Raw genomic sequence first — 16,815 nt, forward strand, 5'->3', positions numbered from 1 at the left:
GAAACCATTAAGGAATGCCGTTTTGACGTCCATTTGCCATATCTCATAATCATAGAATGCGGCAATTGCTAACATGATTCGGACGGACTTCAGCTTCGCTACCGGTGAGAAAGTCTCATCGTAGTCAACCCCTTGAACTTGCTGATAACCCTTAGCGACAAGTCGAGCTTTATAGATGGTAACATTACCATCCGCGTCTGTCTTCTTCTTAAAGATCCATTTATTTTCTATGGCTCGCCGCTCAACGGGCAAGTCAGTCAAAGTCCATACTTCGTTTTCATACATGGATCCTATCTCGGATTTCATGGCTTCCAGCCATTTGTCGGAATCCGGGCCCGCCATCGCTTCTTCATAGTTCGAAGGTTCACCGTTGTCTAACAACATGATTTCCAAGACAGGGTTGCCATACCACTCTGGTGCGGAACGTGTCCTTGTGGACCTACGAAGTTCAGTAGCAACTTGATCTGAAGTTTCATGATCATCATCATTAACTTCCTCTCTAGTCGGTGCAGGCACCTCAGGAACATTTTCTTGAGTTGTGCCATTTTCCGGTTCAAGAGGTAATACTTCATCAAGTTCTACTTTCCTCCCACTTACTTCTTTCGAGAGAAACTCCTTCTCTAGAAAGGATCCATTCTTGGCAACAAAGATCTTGCCTTCGGATCTGAGGTAGAAGGTATACCCAATAGTTTCTTTAGGGTATCCTATGAAGACGCATTTTTCCGACTTGGGTTCGAGCTTTTCAGGTTGAAGTTTCTTGACATAAGCATCGCATCCCCAAACTTTTAGAAACGACAGCTTAGGTTTCTTCCCAAACCATAATTCATACGGTGTCGTCTCAACGGACTTCGACGGAGCCCTATTTAAAGTGAATGCGGCAGTCTCTAAAGCATAGCCCCAAAAAGATAGTGGTAAATCGGTAAGAGACATCATAGATCGCACCATATCTAATAGAGCGCGATTACGACGTTCGGACACACCATTACGCTGAGGTGTTCCAGCCGGCATCAGTTGTGAAACTATTCCACATTTTCTTAAGTGTGTGCCAAACTCATGACTCAAGTATTCTCCTCCACGATCTGATCGCAAGAACTTGATTTTCCTGTCACGTTGATTCTCAACCTCACTCTGGAATTCCTTGAACTTTTCAAAGGTCTCAGACTTGTGTTTCGTTAAATAGACATACCCATATCTACTCAAGTCATCAGTGAGGGTGAGAACATAACGATAGCCACAGCGAGCCTCAACACTCATTGGACCGCACACATCAGTATGTATGATTTCCAATAAGTTGGTTGCTCGCTCCATTGTTCCTGAGAACGGAGTCTTGGTCATTTTACCCATGAGGCATGGCTCGCACATGTCAAATGATTCGTAATCAAGAGACTCTAAAAGTCCATCTGCATGGAGCTTCTTCATGCGTTTGACACCTATGTGACCAAGGCGGCAGTGCCACAAGTATGTGGGACTATCATTATCAACCTTACATCTTTTGGTACCCACACTATGAATATGTGTAGCATTACGCTCGAGATTCATTAAGAATAAACCATTCACCATCGGAGCATGACCATAAAACATATCTCTCATATAAATAGAACAACCATTATTCTCGGATTTAAATGAGTAGCCATCTCGTATTAAACGAGATCCTGATACAATGTTCATGCTCAAACTTGGCACTAAATAACAATTATTGAGGTTCAAAACTAATCCCGTAGGTAAATGTAGAGGTAGCGTGCTGACGGTGATCACATCGATCTTGGAACCGTTCCCGACGCGCATCGTCACCTCGTCCTTCGCCAGTCTCCGCTTATTCCGCAGCTCCTGCTTTGAGTTACAAATGTGAGCAATTGCACCGGTATCAAATACCCAGGAGCTACTACGAGTACTGGTAAGGTACACATCAATTACATGTATATCATATATACCTTTCGTTTTGCCGGCCTTCTTGTCCGCTAAGTATTTGGGGCAGTTCCGCTTCCAGTGACCACTTTCCTTGCAAGAAAAGCACTCAGTCTCGGGCTTGGGTCCATTCTTTGGCTTCTTCCTGGCAGCTTGCTTGCCAGGCGCGGCAACTCCCTTGCCGTCCTTCTTGAAGTTCTTCTTACCCTTGCCTTTCTTGAACTTAGTGGTTTTATTCACCATCAACACTTGATGTTCCTTTTTGACTTCTACCTCTGCTGATTTCAGCATTGCAAATACTTCAGGAATGGTCTTTTCCATCCCCTGCATATTGAAGTTCATAACAAAGCTCTTGTAGCTCGGTGGAAGCGACTGAAGGATTCTGTCAATGACCGCGTCATCCGGGAGATTAACTCCCAGCTGAGTCAAGCGGTTAGGTAACCCAGACATAGTGAGTATGTGCTCACTGACAGAACTGTTTTCCTCCTTACAGCTGAAGAACTTGTCGGAGACTTCATATCTCTCGACCCGGGGAGCTTGAAAAACCATTTTCAGCTCTTCGAACATCTCATATGCTCCGTGTCTCTCAAAACGCTTTTGGAGCCCCGGTTCTAAGCTGTAAAGCATGCCGCACTGAATGAGGGAGTAATCATCGGTACGTGTCTGCCAAGCGTTCATAACGTCTTGTTCTGCAGGGAGAACAGGTGCTTCACCTAGCGGTGCTTGTAGGACATAATCTTTCTTGGCAGCTATGAGGATGATCCTCAGGTTCCGGACCCATTCCTTATAGTTGATGCCATCGTCTTTCATCTTGGTTTTCTCTAGGAACGCGTTGAAGTTGAGGACAACGTTGGCCATTTGATCTACAATACATGTTGGAAATATTTTAGACTAAGTTCATGATAATTAAGTTCATCTAAATCAAATTATTCAATGAACTCCCACTCAGATAGACATCCCTCCAGTCATCTAAGTATAACATGATCCGAGTTAACTAGGCCGTGTCCGATCATCACGTGAGACGGACTAGTCAACATCGGTGAACATCTTCATGTTGATCGTCTATACGACTCATGCTCGACCTTTCGGTCTACTGTGTTCCGAGGCCATGTCTGTACATGCTAGGCTCGTCAAGTCAACCTAAGTGTTTGCATGTGTAAATCTGTCTTACACCCGTTGTATGTGAACGTTGGAATCTATCACACCCGATCATCACGTGGTGCTTCGAAACAACGAACTGTCGCAACGGTGCACAGTTAGGGGGAACACTTTCTTGAAATTATTATGAGGGATCATCTTATTTACTACCGTCGTTCTAAGTAAACAAGATGCAAAAACATGATAAACGTCACATGCAATCAAATAATAATAGTGACATGATATGGCCAATATCACATAGCTCCTTTGATCTCCATCTTGGGGCTCCATGATCATCTTGTCACCGGCATGACACCATGATCTCCATCATCGCGTCTCCATGAAGTTGCTCGCCAACTATTACTTCTATTACTATGGCTAACATGTTTAGCAATAAAGTAAAGTAATTTACATGGCGTTTCTCAATGACACGCAGGTCATACAAAAAATAAAGACAACTCCTATGGCTCCTGCCGGTTGTCATACTCATCGACATGCAAGTCGTGATTCCTATTACAATAGCATGAACATCTCATACATCACATATATAGCATTCATCATTCATCAGAACTTTGGCCATATCACATCACAAAACACTTGCTGCAAAAACAAGTTAGACGCCCTCTAATTGTTGTTGCAAGTTTTACGTGGCTGCAACAGGGTTCTAGCAAGAACGTTTTCTTACCTACGTGAAAGCCACAACGTGATTTGTCAACTTCTATTTACCCTTCATAAGGACCCTTTTCATCGAATCCGCTCCAACTAAAGTGGGAGAGACAGACACCCGCCAACCACCTTATGCAACTAGTGCATGTCAGTCGGTGGAACCGGTCTCACGTAAGCGTACGTGTAAGGTTGGTCCGGGCCGCTTCATCCCACAATACTGCTGAAGCAAAATAAGACTAGTAGCGGCAAGAAAGTTGACAACATCTACGCCCACAACAAATTGTGTTCTACTCGTGCAAAGAGAACTACGCACAGACCTAGCTCATGATGCCACTGTTGGGGAACGTTGCAGAAAACAAAAAATTTCCTATGGTTTCACCAAGATCCATCTATGAGTTCATCTAGCAACGAGTGATCGGATTGCATCTACATACCTTTGTAGATCACGCGCGGAAGCGTTCAAAGAACGGGGATGAGGAAGTCGTACTCGACGTGATCCAAATCACCAGAGATCCTAGCGCCGAACGGACGGCACCTCCGCGTTCAACACACCTATGGTCAGCGTGACGTCTCCTCCTTCTTGATCCAGCAAGGGGAAGGAGAGGTTGATGAAGTTCCAGCAGCACGACGGCGTGGTGGTGGATGCAGGGGTCACCGCAGCAGGGCTTCGCCGTTCTACTATGAGAGGGAGAGGTGTAGCAGGGGAGAGGGAGGCGCCAAGACTCAAGGGTGCAGCTGCCCCTCCCTCCCCCCCTTTATATAGGCCCCCTAGGGGGTGCGCCGGCCCTAGGAGATGGGATCTCCTAGGGGGGCGGCGGCCAAGGGGTGGAGTGCCCCCCAAGCCAGGTGGGGCGCCCCCCCCCCCCACCCTAGGGTTCCCAACCCTAGGCGCATGGGATGGGCCAAGGGGGGCGCACCAGCCCACTATGGGCTGGTTCCCCTCCCCACTTTAGCCCATGGGGCCCTCCGGGATGGGTGACCCCACCCGGTGGACCCCCGGGACCCTTCCGGTGGTCCCGGTACAATACCGGTGACCCCCGAAACTCTCCCGATGGCCGAAACTGCACTTCCTATATATAATTCTTCACCTTCGGACCATTCCGGAACTCCTTGCGACGTCCGGGATCTCATCCGGGACTCCGAACAACTTTCGGGTTACTGCATATTCATATCTCTACAACCCTAGCGTCACCGAACTTTAAGTGTGTAGACCCTACGGGTTCAGAAGACATGTAGACATGACTGAGATGGCTCTCCGGTCAATAACCAACAGCGGGATCTGGATACCCATGTTGGCTCCCACATGCTCCTCGATGATCTCATCGGATGAACCACGATGTCGAGGATTCAAGCAACCCCGTATACAATTCCCTTTGTCAATCGGTACGTTACTTGCCCGAGATTCGATCGTCGGTATCCCAATACCTCGTTCAATCTCGTTACCGGCAAGTCACTTTACTCGTACCGTAATGCATGATCCCGTGACCAGACACTTGGTCACTTTGAGCTCATTATGATGATGCATTACCGAGTGGGCCCAGAGATACCTCTCCGTTATACGGAGTGACAAATCCCAGTCTTGATCCGTGTCAACCCAACAGACACTTTCGGAGATACCCGTAGTATACCTTTATAGTCACCCAGTTACGTTGTGACGTTTGGTACACCCAAAGCACTCCTACGGTATTCGGGAGTTACACGATCTCATGGTCTAAGGAAATGATACTTGACATTGGAAAAGCTCTAGCAAACGAACTACACGATCTTGTGCTATGCTTAGGATTGGGTCTTGTCCATCACATCATTCTCCTAATGATGTGATCCCGTTATCAATGACATCTAATGTCCATAGTCAGGAAACCATGACTATGTGTTGATCAACGAGCTAGTCAACTAGAGGCTCACTAGGGACATGTTGTGGTCTATGTGTTCACACATGTATTATGATTTCCGGATAACACAATTATAGCATGAACAATAGACAATTATCATGAACAAAGAAATATAATAATAACCATTTTATTATTGCCTCTAGGGCATATTTCCAACAGAAAAATGCAGGAAGGGATTGCGAGAGTTGTAGCGAGCATTACCTTCAAACCGCAGGCGCTCCTGCGAAGCCGCTCCGTTTCGGCGAGCCCCACCGACGGCCGCGAACACCGTCGATTCTTCCGCCTCCGTCGTCGCCTTCTCCTCCAATGGTTTGAAATGCGAGTGGGTTGTGCCAGTAACTGCGGTGCGGGTGAGTAAATGGAACCGTGAGGGAGAGGGGGCAGAGGTGTGCGACGTGTTTGACGTCAACCGCGATCGGAGCGTGGCGTGCGGGCGCATAGCAGTTCCACCGCACGCCTCCGAGTGGCAACCGCTGACCGCGGGATGGCAGCCAACGTGTGGGCGAACTGACTTGCACACCACACACGCGCCTCGTCCTACGTGGCGCAGAAAACCGGCCGGTTTGTTCCAAGTTTCATGCACACAGTTGCCAACGGAGATGCTTGCGTGTGGTCGGGATGGTGAACGCCCACACGTGTGGGCGTTAACATTTCCGTTTTATTATCCGTTTGGTTTAGCGTTTCGGGCGGCGTCCGACCGCCCAACGGACCGGCGCATTTTGCGTCCGCGTGCATTTTTTGCACCCTTTTTCATACATCTAAAACATTGCCCAAAGTTCGCATATGTCTCGTAACCAAATAAAAATATCACAGTTTTACAACCAAATAACAAGTTCATAGTTTACAAGCTGAATGAAATTTAAATTTTCACAAATGTGGGTTTTTCTAATCACGCATTTCATTATAAAATTAGATAAACTGTGTAAATGTTGCCGCTCTTCCATGCTCAGGCACAACATTTTTACCCTGAAATTGAAACCCTTGGTCATAGATTTCATCCGGGCACCCATCCTCTACGATCATGTTGTGCATGATCACACAAGCAGTCATCACATCCCATAACTTCTTGGTGCTCCAAGTTCTAACAGGATTCGAATGATGCCCCATCGAGTTTGAAGGACACCAAAAGCACGGTCCACGTTCTTCCTAAAACTCTCTTGTGCTTGGGCAAATCTCTGCCTCTTCTCTCCTACCGGGACGGGGATTGTCTTCATAAAGGTAGTCCACTGAAGATCGATACCATCAGCTAGGTAGTATCCTTTGTTGTAGTGGTGGTCATTGATCTCACCACTGACCTCTGGGAAGTTGTCTTCTGCAAGCCTTCCGAGCATCGGAGAACGCTGGAGCACGTTGATGTTGTTCTGAGAGCGGCCATGACAAAGAGTGCCAAATCCAGAAATCTTGTGACGCCATGGCTCAAGAATGACAGTGCAAACTTTCACATGGCCCATATACTGCCCTTGCCAAGCAAATGGACAGTTCTCCACTTTCAGTTCATACAATCTACGCTACCAAGCATACCCGCAAAGCCTCTAGCTGCATCGATCTTCAACAACTGGGTTGTATCTGCAGCAGTTATCTCTCTCAAGTACTCCAGTCAAACACTGCCATCACGGCCTTGTAGAACTTGTACATGGAATCTAGGCAAGTGAACTCACTCATGCGGACGTACTCATCAATAAGATCACTGGGTATTCCATATGCAAGCATCTGAATAGCTGCGGTGCATTTCTGAAAAGAGGAGAAGCCAACTTTTCCAAAGTGCATCTGACTTGCATTCTAGATAATCATCGTAGGCCGCTACCCCCCCCCCCCCCCCGATATGATTGAACACATGTCTAGCCATCCGGAAGTGACGCCGGAATTACTTGTGTTTGAACAGTTGATCACGGACGCAAAGTAGTCATTCCAAAGTAGGCAATGGCCCCTCTCTCTATTGCGATTCAACATCGGAGCATGGCCCGGGATCGAGCCCCTAAACATCGGCCGCTGCCTAGCAATATGGTCATGGACAACCAATGCAGCAACCACCGTCCCCTCATCGTCCAACGATGAATCGTCCGAATCACAAATGAAGTTGTTGAAAAAAAATACTCATTTCCACTATCCATTTGTACCTTGCGGGCGAAAAGTTGAACACCTTGCGGGCGTGGTGGAAGAAGCCGGTCGGCGAAGAGCACCGCCCGTCGCCCTGCCCAGGCAGCGGGCCTGTTGGCGTGGAGGCGACAATGGGGGCGGAGGCACCGGGCTCGGAGCGTTTCCGGCGGCGGCGGAGGACGGGGTTGGCGCGGTCGTGGCAGGTGCTACGGCGGCGGCTGCAGAGGCCACCAACGCCGGCAAGTTCGACCGCCGGGGGGTGCGGCGTGTTGCTGGGGAGATGTCTGGGCAAGGGTGACGGGCTGACGGCCTGGGCAGTGTCCACACCAGTCGGAACTGGGAGACGGCGGGGGTGGCCGGGTGTCGGCTGCAGATGGGAGGAGGGGGAATGGTCAACGTACCATCGACTGCCGGGCCAAAGGAAGGACAAGGACCGGTGTTGCGCATGTCCGCGATGATGCAAACTGGGCTCAAATTTGGGCTCGAAATGGGTCACGCGCGGACAACGGACACTCGTTCGTTTGGGTCGGCGTGTGGGCCACGGTGGATAGAATGCGTCGGGACGTTAGAGTTGCTCTGATGCATTAAGAATAAAGCCTGTGCCTGCTTGTTCGACCGCGAATACGTATGCTAGTACAAACGAATTCAGTATAAACCAAGTCCTCACCATCTGTTACACAAGGCTGCACTCACTCTGCAATCCCAAGAGACCAAGCACAACAGCTACATGAAACATTCACAAAGACTAGGAGCAACAAGCAGATCCTCTTGAGTGAAACCTAGCCAACAACGCAACGAAATGCTGCAGACACGCACTATCAAACAGAAAGCAAAACTCTCTCCCCATCTATGTATCCGTATATGTATGGGTTACTCCGGGGTTCGTTGCTTCTGCGGCTGGATGAGGGTTTAGAGCCCGGCCCCTGTTCAAAAAAATTGAAGAAATTGAAGCTCCAGTCGAAACTGTCACTGGGGGGCGGGGGGTCGAGGTTCAGCTCTTCCTCCTCGGATTTCTTGTCCGCGTCCACGTCGTCGCGACTGCGTCAACATGGCGCGGGCACGGGCCACTTGTATGTTTTTTTTTAGAAAAGGAGAATGACTCCTGGCCTCTGTATCTGGGCGATGCATACGGCCATTTTATTAATTATTAACACAAAACCTTACAAAGCCATACAACAATAAGACTAAAGCCATCGTCTTAGCAATAATTGTCGTTATACCTATCCAATTGATGAAGGGGCGCAGATAGTCTGGGCCTAATATCAAACAGACATCACAGCCAAACCTAAACATCTAAGACCTGAGGTCCCAACCAGGACGCCTGCCGGGTATGGGGCACCTACCAGTCCGGCGCACTCCTCAACCTATGAGGCCGCCGCAGCCACCTGCCACAAATCCATCTTCAGAGCTATATTGTTGTATGTACCGTGCCAGGTCTCTCTGCCATCGACGCCACCACGACGCCCGACAGCGTCGTCCTCCTGCGCGAATCCATCCTCCCACAGCGAACTCCGAATCTGCATTGCGCCACGCCATCAAGATCCGTCGCCATCAGTGTGTAGGATGAAGCACCGCTCCACCAAAGAATCCGTCCTCTGGTCTCTCGATCACGTGTGTACCTCCAAAAATAACGCCCCCAAGGAAGGAACGACACCAGAGCGCCGCCATCATCCGATCATCCGATTTAGGGTTTCCCCCGGAGGTAGCAGAGGGTGGCCTTGAACTTCTCCATGGCGATGCCTTCAAGAAGGGAACGACGCAGATAGCGCCGCCATCGCCGGCCTTAGCAGAAGCCGAAGGCAAGTTTTCACCCAGATCAGTTCGAAGGAATCCAACTCTCGTGCACGGGCCACCGTCACAACCAGCACCACCAGGCAGACCCTGGAGTACCGGCAGATCAGCGAGCCACCGGCACCACCGCATCCAGATCGCCGGCCACGCAGGGCCGCCGCCATTCCCCGCGCAGTCCGGGTCAGAGACGGAGCCGCCGACCGCGCACAGGGACCGCCGCCGCCTACACACGCCGGAGCGCCGCCGGGGTCCCAGCGCCCTCCACCGCTTGCCGACGCCAACCTCCGCCCGAGCACTGGCGCCACCGTGGAGCCATCAGATCGGGGAGGGAGACGTTGCGCGCCGACCACCCTCGCGGACCCCGCCGCACGCCTGAGCGTCGGCGCCACCGCGACGCCATCAGATCGGGAGGAGGAGGAGCCCGCGCCTCGCCGCGCTGCGCAGACCACGCCGGCGCCATTGTCGCAGCGCCACCAAAGGGGAGCCCCGCAGATCCGCCGGCGACCCGACCTGCCGCCGAGCCGAGCGCCGCCGCGAGGGCCGGCCGTCCCGCACCGCCCAGGAGCCTCGCGAGGAGGGAGGAAGCCCCGCCGCCGCCGACGCACGCGCGGGCTTTGCCCGGCGGCGTCCCCTGGCGACAGCGAGGGAGAAGGACGGCGAAGGAAGGGAGCGGCGGCGGCGATCTAGGGTTCCGCCCGGGCCGCTCGCGGGAGCGGCACGGGGGACCTTTCGGCCACCTGTATGTATGTGGTGACAATCTCATTATTGTTTATCCAAAGAAAAGAGCACATTGAAACCATAGCTTATTAGTGTCAACTGTATCGGATAACAACACATGCCTGTTTAGCCTGTCGCTGGGATCCCCATCCAATTTCCAGAAAGCCTCACCACTGTCACTCCCAACTTCTCCAGCCTTACTGTCAGCCAAAACATACCGATAAACAGATTTAGTTGTAATAGAATTCACTCATTCATGATGCTTCACTGAACCTGCTTGGTTCAGCAAGCTTCTTAAAACATTCGGCCAAGGTAAGTAAGTAAGTAAGTAAGTAAGTAAACACCCTTTAAACCTCATTAAAAAACTTAACATGTATGACAAGCGCCTGAATGCCCAGAAAGGAAAGCTAGCCAGGCATACCTCTTTTCACAAAAATGTTCCAGAATGCATTGAACATGATCCCACATCACGATAGGGGTTCCGATCCTCGTGTCGTAGAAGTCCATGCCGACAACTTCCCCGTCCAAATTAACAAGGGGTCCTCCCATACCAGCCTAGCAAGGTGACATGGAGTACATGCTGTAATTTCTAATCCAAATAGATACTACTGTACTACCTTGGATTATAGCAACAGCATATAATTTCCAATTGTACTCCATGTCCTAATCACCAAGTATTCCTAATCCATGAAATAGTATTAATACTGCTATCAGGTTTAGGACAAGGAGTACAATTTACTTTCACCTAGGCAGGAAATAGCAACAGCATGCGCACCTTGGTGATTCTACGTGAGATTCGTTCAATGCAAACGCACTCAAGCGTGCCTGTCCAGGTGACCTCTTCCGCGATCACGGCCATCAGCGCGCCTGATTCGAAACAGTGCCCTACGGCTGCTATTTTAGAGCACACATACCGACGACGCTGAATAATCGCCGGACGAACAACACGGCAATCCTCGACGCTGACTAGAGCAACGTTGTAGTGTAGACTCTAGTGCTGTAGCGTGCCCTTTATGCGCCGTTTCCTGGGAAGCAACACTTCGATCTACAAATGGTCCAGTGAGACTCAAGCAAGCAATGATTTGAAAGAACAGGCAATCAGTGAAAAGAATGACGAGGATGGAGTGGACCAACCCTCAAGTTTTCATCAATCTTATTCCCAGAGCATCTCCAACAGCCGCACTAAACTAGTGCCGCGCCGCAAATTAGGCCGTTTTAGCGCGCGCGCAACGCGGCGGGTCGTTCCAGCGGGCGCGCAAAAACGGCGCGCGCGCTATAACGGGTTAGGCGCGCGGTTGAAAACACTTACCCGCGCGGCGTATTTCGGGCGCCAGCTACAGCGCGCGGCACACTCGAGCGCTCGCGCCGCACTCTCTCCTCTCCTCGTCCTACGCCCCGCGCGCACCGGCGCCGGCGCCCTGCCACCCACCCATGGACGCGCACACCGGCGCCCCGCTCACCCCGCTGTACAACCGCGACCCCCCCGCCGCCGCCGCCGCAGCCGCCGCCGCCGCCGGAAACCCTAGCGCGGGAAGCGCTGGCGTCGCCACCGCCGGAGCTCCACCGAGCGTCGGCCTCACGCGCAGCCTCTTCTTGCCGCCGCGGATGACCACGGCGCCGGGTGGCGTTACGCCGGCGCCGTCCCGTGCCGCCGCCGCACCGTCGAAGAAGGTCCCCAATGCGGCGCGGACGAAGAAGGGCAAAACATCCGCAAAGAAAAACAAGGCGGCAGACGGCTCCGGCACCACGAAGGCGAGGGGAAAGAAGCTTGCAGGGCGTTCGACGGCCGCGGCGGCTACCGAAGCACCGGCGAGCTCACTCGTTGAGCCGGCCGCCGACGCGCACCACGTGTTCGACGAAATGCCCCCAAGGTGAAAAAATTTCCAACTTTTCTTTCCTTCTTATTTTTTCAATGCATCATCATCACATATAGATAGCTTATTTGCATTGTTCAAAAAACTTTGTAGTCTCAACGATGATGCATACATGTCCACTATGGGTGTTGGGTCCAACAATTCGCATTGGTCTCAAACCAATGACATCCATTTCGAAGACCATGAGTTTGAGGTGGACGAGGAGGGTGAGGGAATTGTCGAGGCGCCGAAAGGAAGAGCGGGCAATTACTCAACCAACGATGACAAGTTACTATGCCATACTTATTTGTAAGTGTCGAGGGATCCATCCATTGGAGGTGATCAAAGTAGAGACGCGTATTGGGGGCGAATGAAAGAACACTTTGATGCTCACAACTTGAGTGGAATTGACCACTCCGAGAGATCACTTCGGTCCCGATGGTCGACAATCAACTCGGATTGTCAAAAGTGGGCAGCCGTACAAAAGGCAGTTGACAAGATTAACCCAAGTGACACAAATGAGGATGATCGAGTAGGTGGCATCTCATATATGTTCATCATACTTGTTTTTGGTGACCGAAGTGCTAACTTGTTTTGTTTTTCTTGTAGTACAACATTGCACAAAACTTGTTCAAAGAAGAGACAAGGACAACCAAGAAGGGAAAGATCAAGAAAGGCAGGGTCTTTACCTTGCCTCATTGCTATGAAGTGTTAAAGGATGATGAGAAATGGAAGAAGCGTGATGGTTTGGAGGATTTGCATTTGAGCAACAAACGGAAGCGAGCAATTGAGATGAATGATGATGAGGAGGAGGATGATGCATCAAGTGATGACGGCAAGAGAAGCCCCACACCCAACTCGGTTTCATACTCGAAGCCAAAACGACCGGATGGGTGCAAGAAAGACAAAACCGAAAAGAAGAAGAGGAAAGGAGATGATGAGCTCAAAAATGCTATGGAAGCTATTGTGAAGGCAAGGGTCGAAGCCAATGAGGTGAGGAAAATGGCAAGGAACCAAGATGCCGTGGCCGAGGAGAGGAGGTTGGCGGCCGAGGAGAGAAGGGTGGCGGCCGAGGAGAGAAAGGTGGCTTTGGAGGAGAGGAAAGTGAGCAACGAGGAGCGAGCTAAGTTGTTGGAATGGGAGAAGCACTTATTCTTCTTGGACACATCTAACCTCAATGCGGCGCAAAAAGAGTATGTCAATCTTGCCCAACAAGAAGTCTTGATCCAAAAAAGAGCCTTGGTTCGTGCAATGGGTGGCGGTGGCTTCGGCGCCATGGGTGGCGGTGGCCTCGGCGCCATGGAAGGCATGGGTGGCTTCGGAGCCATGGGAGGCATGGGTGCACATCCGGCCGCCATGGGAGGCATGGGTGCACCTCCGGCCGCCATGGGAGGCATGGGTGGCTTTGGAGCACCCTCCGACGCTATGGCCGCCATGGGAGGCATGGGTGGCTTTGAAGCACCCTCCGACGCTATGGCCGCCATGGGAGGCATGAGTTTTGCTTCTCTTATGGGAGGCATGGGTGCACCTCCGGCCGCCATGGATGCAATGTCTTTCGATGTGCCTTCTCACACACATTCCCATGAAGATGCCGTTGAAGATCTTGCCAACACCGTCGGAGCTTCACATGATGCGGTGCGTGATGCGGTGCGTGATGAGGAGAGGGAGGAAGATTCATCTTCGGAGGCGGAAGAGTCGTCTTCGGAAGATGATGACGAAGACGAAGACGAGGAAGATGAAGATTGATGTGTCTTTTATGTCTTGAACTTTAGTTTGCATTTGAACTTGATTAGATGAACTTGTGGGCATGATTTTGAACTTGTGGGCATGAACTTTTATTCATCAACTTGTTTGTGTCAAATTTCACATGTTCATTTTTTTCCAAAATATCATATATGCAAAATGCCCGGCGAGTCGCGCGCGCTGTATTTTTGCGCTCTGCTGGAGCGGCGCGCGCGCTGCATTATAGCGCGGCTGCTGGAGCCAGCGCAGGCGGGCGCGCAAAACCAGCCGCAGCGCGCGCGGTAAACAGGTTTTTTGCGCGCGGCGCTTAGCGCGGCTGTTGGAGATGCTCTCATCACTTGAACTCGAGTAAATTGCAAAAAACCATCACAATTATGGACTCTAAATCAAAAAACCACCACCATTCATTTTTTTGCAAAAACCACCAGGTATTCAGTAATCCTTTTGCAAAAAACACTAACCGATCAATAAGCAGCTTTTAACACAGAATCTGACAGATGGGACCCAGTTGTAAGTGCTGACGTGGGGGTCAAATGTCACACCGTTAGCCTATACTATTAAGTCGATAGGGGCTTTGACTCGCGCGGCAGCGCCAGGCCGCCAGCCACGGTAGCTGGGTCTGCCCGCACGCGCGCCCGCCGGTGCAGCTGGGTCTCCCGAGCCCACCGCCCTCGCCCTGCGCCGCCGTCGGACATGGCGCACCGCCCGCCCGCTGCAGCTCCTGCCCGCCATGGACGCCGCTCTAGACAACGCTCGGCTTGTCGGAAGCCAACCAGCGCCAGCACTGGACGCGGAGTTCTTATGCTGCTCCACCTCGTGCAAGTTGTGCACGTGCGCCGCCTATATGCTCAAATGGATTAGCAGTAGGCCGGACGCCTCCTTTCCGCCATGGTCGAGCTCCCAAGAGGCCCTCCTCTATCTCCTTGCATTTGATCGAACACCTAGCAGGCAGCGTGGCAAGACGCGGCCGCGCCGCCTGGGTAGTGCGCCACTGGGTCTTCAAGGTCCTTGACAACATCCACGAGCACCCCATGCTCCTCAACCTCCCAGATAACGGGCATCGCCGTGCTGGCCGCATACTTCGGCCGAGCTGTCGCCGCCGTGGTGCGCTGTCACCGCCGCGTGGTGGCCACCACCGCGCCGCCTCTGCGTCGGTGCGTCCGAGCCGCCGTGCAGGCCCGAGACCTCGGCTCACGCCCTGGTCATCGTGCTGCTCCGGGCCGCTGCACGTGTCTGAGCGCGGGGCTCGCCGTTCGCCATGCGCACGCAGCGCCATCCGAACTCGCTGGTGCACGGGTGCTCCCGGAGGTGGTCAGTGAGTCAGGTCGTTCAATCCATCCGCCGGTACATAGCTGGCTAGCCTCCGTATGAATCAATCAAGCAGCTTGTTGTACACTTGTACGTGCGTATGTATTCGCGCGCGAACGACGACGGGTTCCGGCGTTGATGTGGCTCACCTCGACGGCTTCGCTCCACGGTTCGGTGCTCGTCGTCTCCAAGCTCCGGATCTTGCCCAGCTCGGTGCGGCACCCGAGGAACCTCCTGGAGACGCGAGGAAGCAAAGAACGTGGTTCGGGGCTAACCGGAGCTGGAGATCGTGCGGCATAAGATCCACCGGCTTTGACCTCCGACCGAGCCATGGCCGCAGCTATGTGGCTTGCGGACGCGCACAGAAAAAGGAGAGGAAGAGGAAAAGAGGGTGGCGGGCGGTGGGCGCAAGGAGCAGCGGCGGCGGTGCGAGCTGCCCAGACGTGGCGGCGGGGCCGGGCGGCGCGCACGAGGGCGGCGCTGCCGTATCGACCCCATCGGCGGCGGCAACGCTAACTGTAGTAGGGTGGGTCCCAAGTCAACCTAACGGGTGATCCAAACGGTGTGACGAGCACCGTCTTCATCAGCGCCACATGGCACCTGACAGTGAGACCTACTCATTAGGTTTTCAATCAAATTGCTCTAATTGACCTATCAGCGTTTTTCGCAAACTGTCAGCACAATAGTGATGGGTTTTTGCAAAAAAAAAATGAATGATGGTGGTTTTTTGATTTAGGGTCCGCAATTGTGGTGGTTTTTTGCAATTTACTCCTTGAACTCCTGACCAAGCTCGCCGATGTCAGAATACCATAGATCCATTCCATTCGATGAAAAAACCTGAGCATGCAAAATGCCTTTTCTCTCCTGGTGTGTGATTTTTGGTTTGTTAACAAGTGATGGCTCAAACACAAACATGACACGGTAATTGCGGCGTCACTGTAACTCACCACTGAATGAAGCAAGCGCGACAACATAGCGATCTATGTTGGAAGAGCCCTTTTTACTGAATTCACGCCAATCACCTTCAGGATATGTGTCGCCAAAAGTCTCCTCGAAAGTATTAACCAAAAGCATATCATCTGATGGAAGATAGATGTGGTTGTTAGTTGTACAACAGACCTGTAAAAAAGGGTCAGTAATAATAACTCACCATCTGGCATGGTTATTGGTGGCTCAGGGTAACCCATGGACTCTAGATCCCCAAACTGTTCCTTGCAGCGAGCATATGTGTATACTGGTGCAACAAGGTCAAGCGATTAGCACTGTGATATTAGCTACTATACGTGCCAAGTAAATTCACATAAATCCAGCGGATAACTGATGTAGGAGTATTAAATTATATGATGACAACCTGAGCAACAACAATTCATAGCATTAGAAGTCGGTCCACATGAACATACCCAAGGACATTGTGTAACTGTGCTATCCGATAGCACTGAAACAATTAATGTGTTCTAAACTAGTTGAATAGTTATTAAGTACTCCTCACCTAGAAAATCTAAACTTGTATTTTTGGCGTTAGCTTACTTCACCCTGTTGGTATTGATCTAGAGGCCCAATGGGCCAAAACGAAAATAAAAGACCAAAAATAAAGTTACGTTAAAGAGAGAAACAGGGAGGCCACGAACCAACGTTCGTACCCCTCGATCTCAACTTACGCGCCCTGATCGGGGGCACCCTAACCAACTATGGTTTTGGTCCCCTGT

General features: G+C 51.4%; 1 pseudogene; it reads left to right on the top strand.

Moving 5' to 3' along the window:
- Positions 1–11,218: 11,218 nt before the first annotated feature.
- LOC147964410 (uncharacterized) lies at positions 11,219–12,080 on the top strand (annotated as a pseudogene).
- Positions 12,081–16,815: the final 4,735 nt, after the last annotated feature.

Source organism: Triticum urartu, chromosome 6A (assembly GCF_056163025.1).
Source record: "Triticum urartu cultivar PI428250 chromosome 6A, HENAU_Tu73, whole genome shotgun sequence".
Classification (NCBI taxonomy): domain Eukaryota; kingdom Viridiplantae; phylum Streptophyta; class Magnoliopsida; order Poales; family Poaceae; genus Triticum; species Triticum urartu.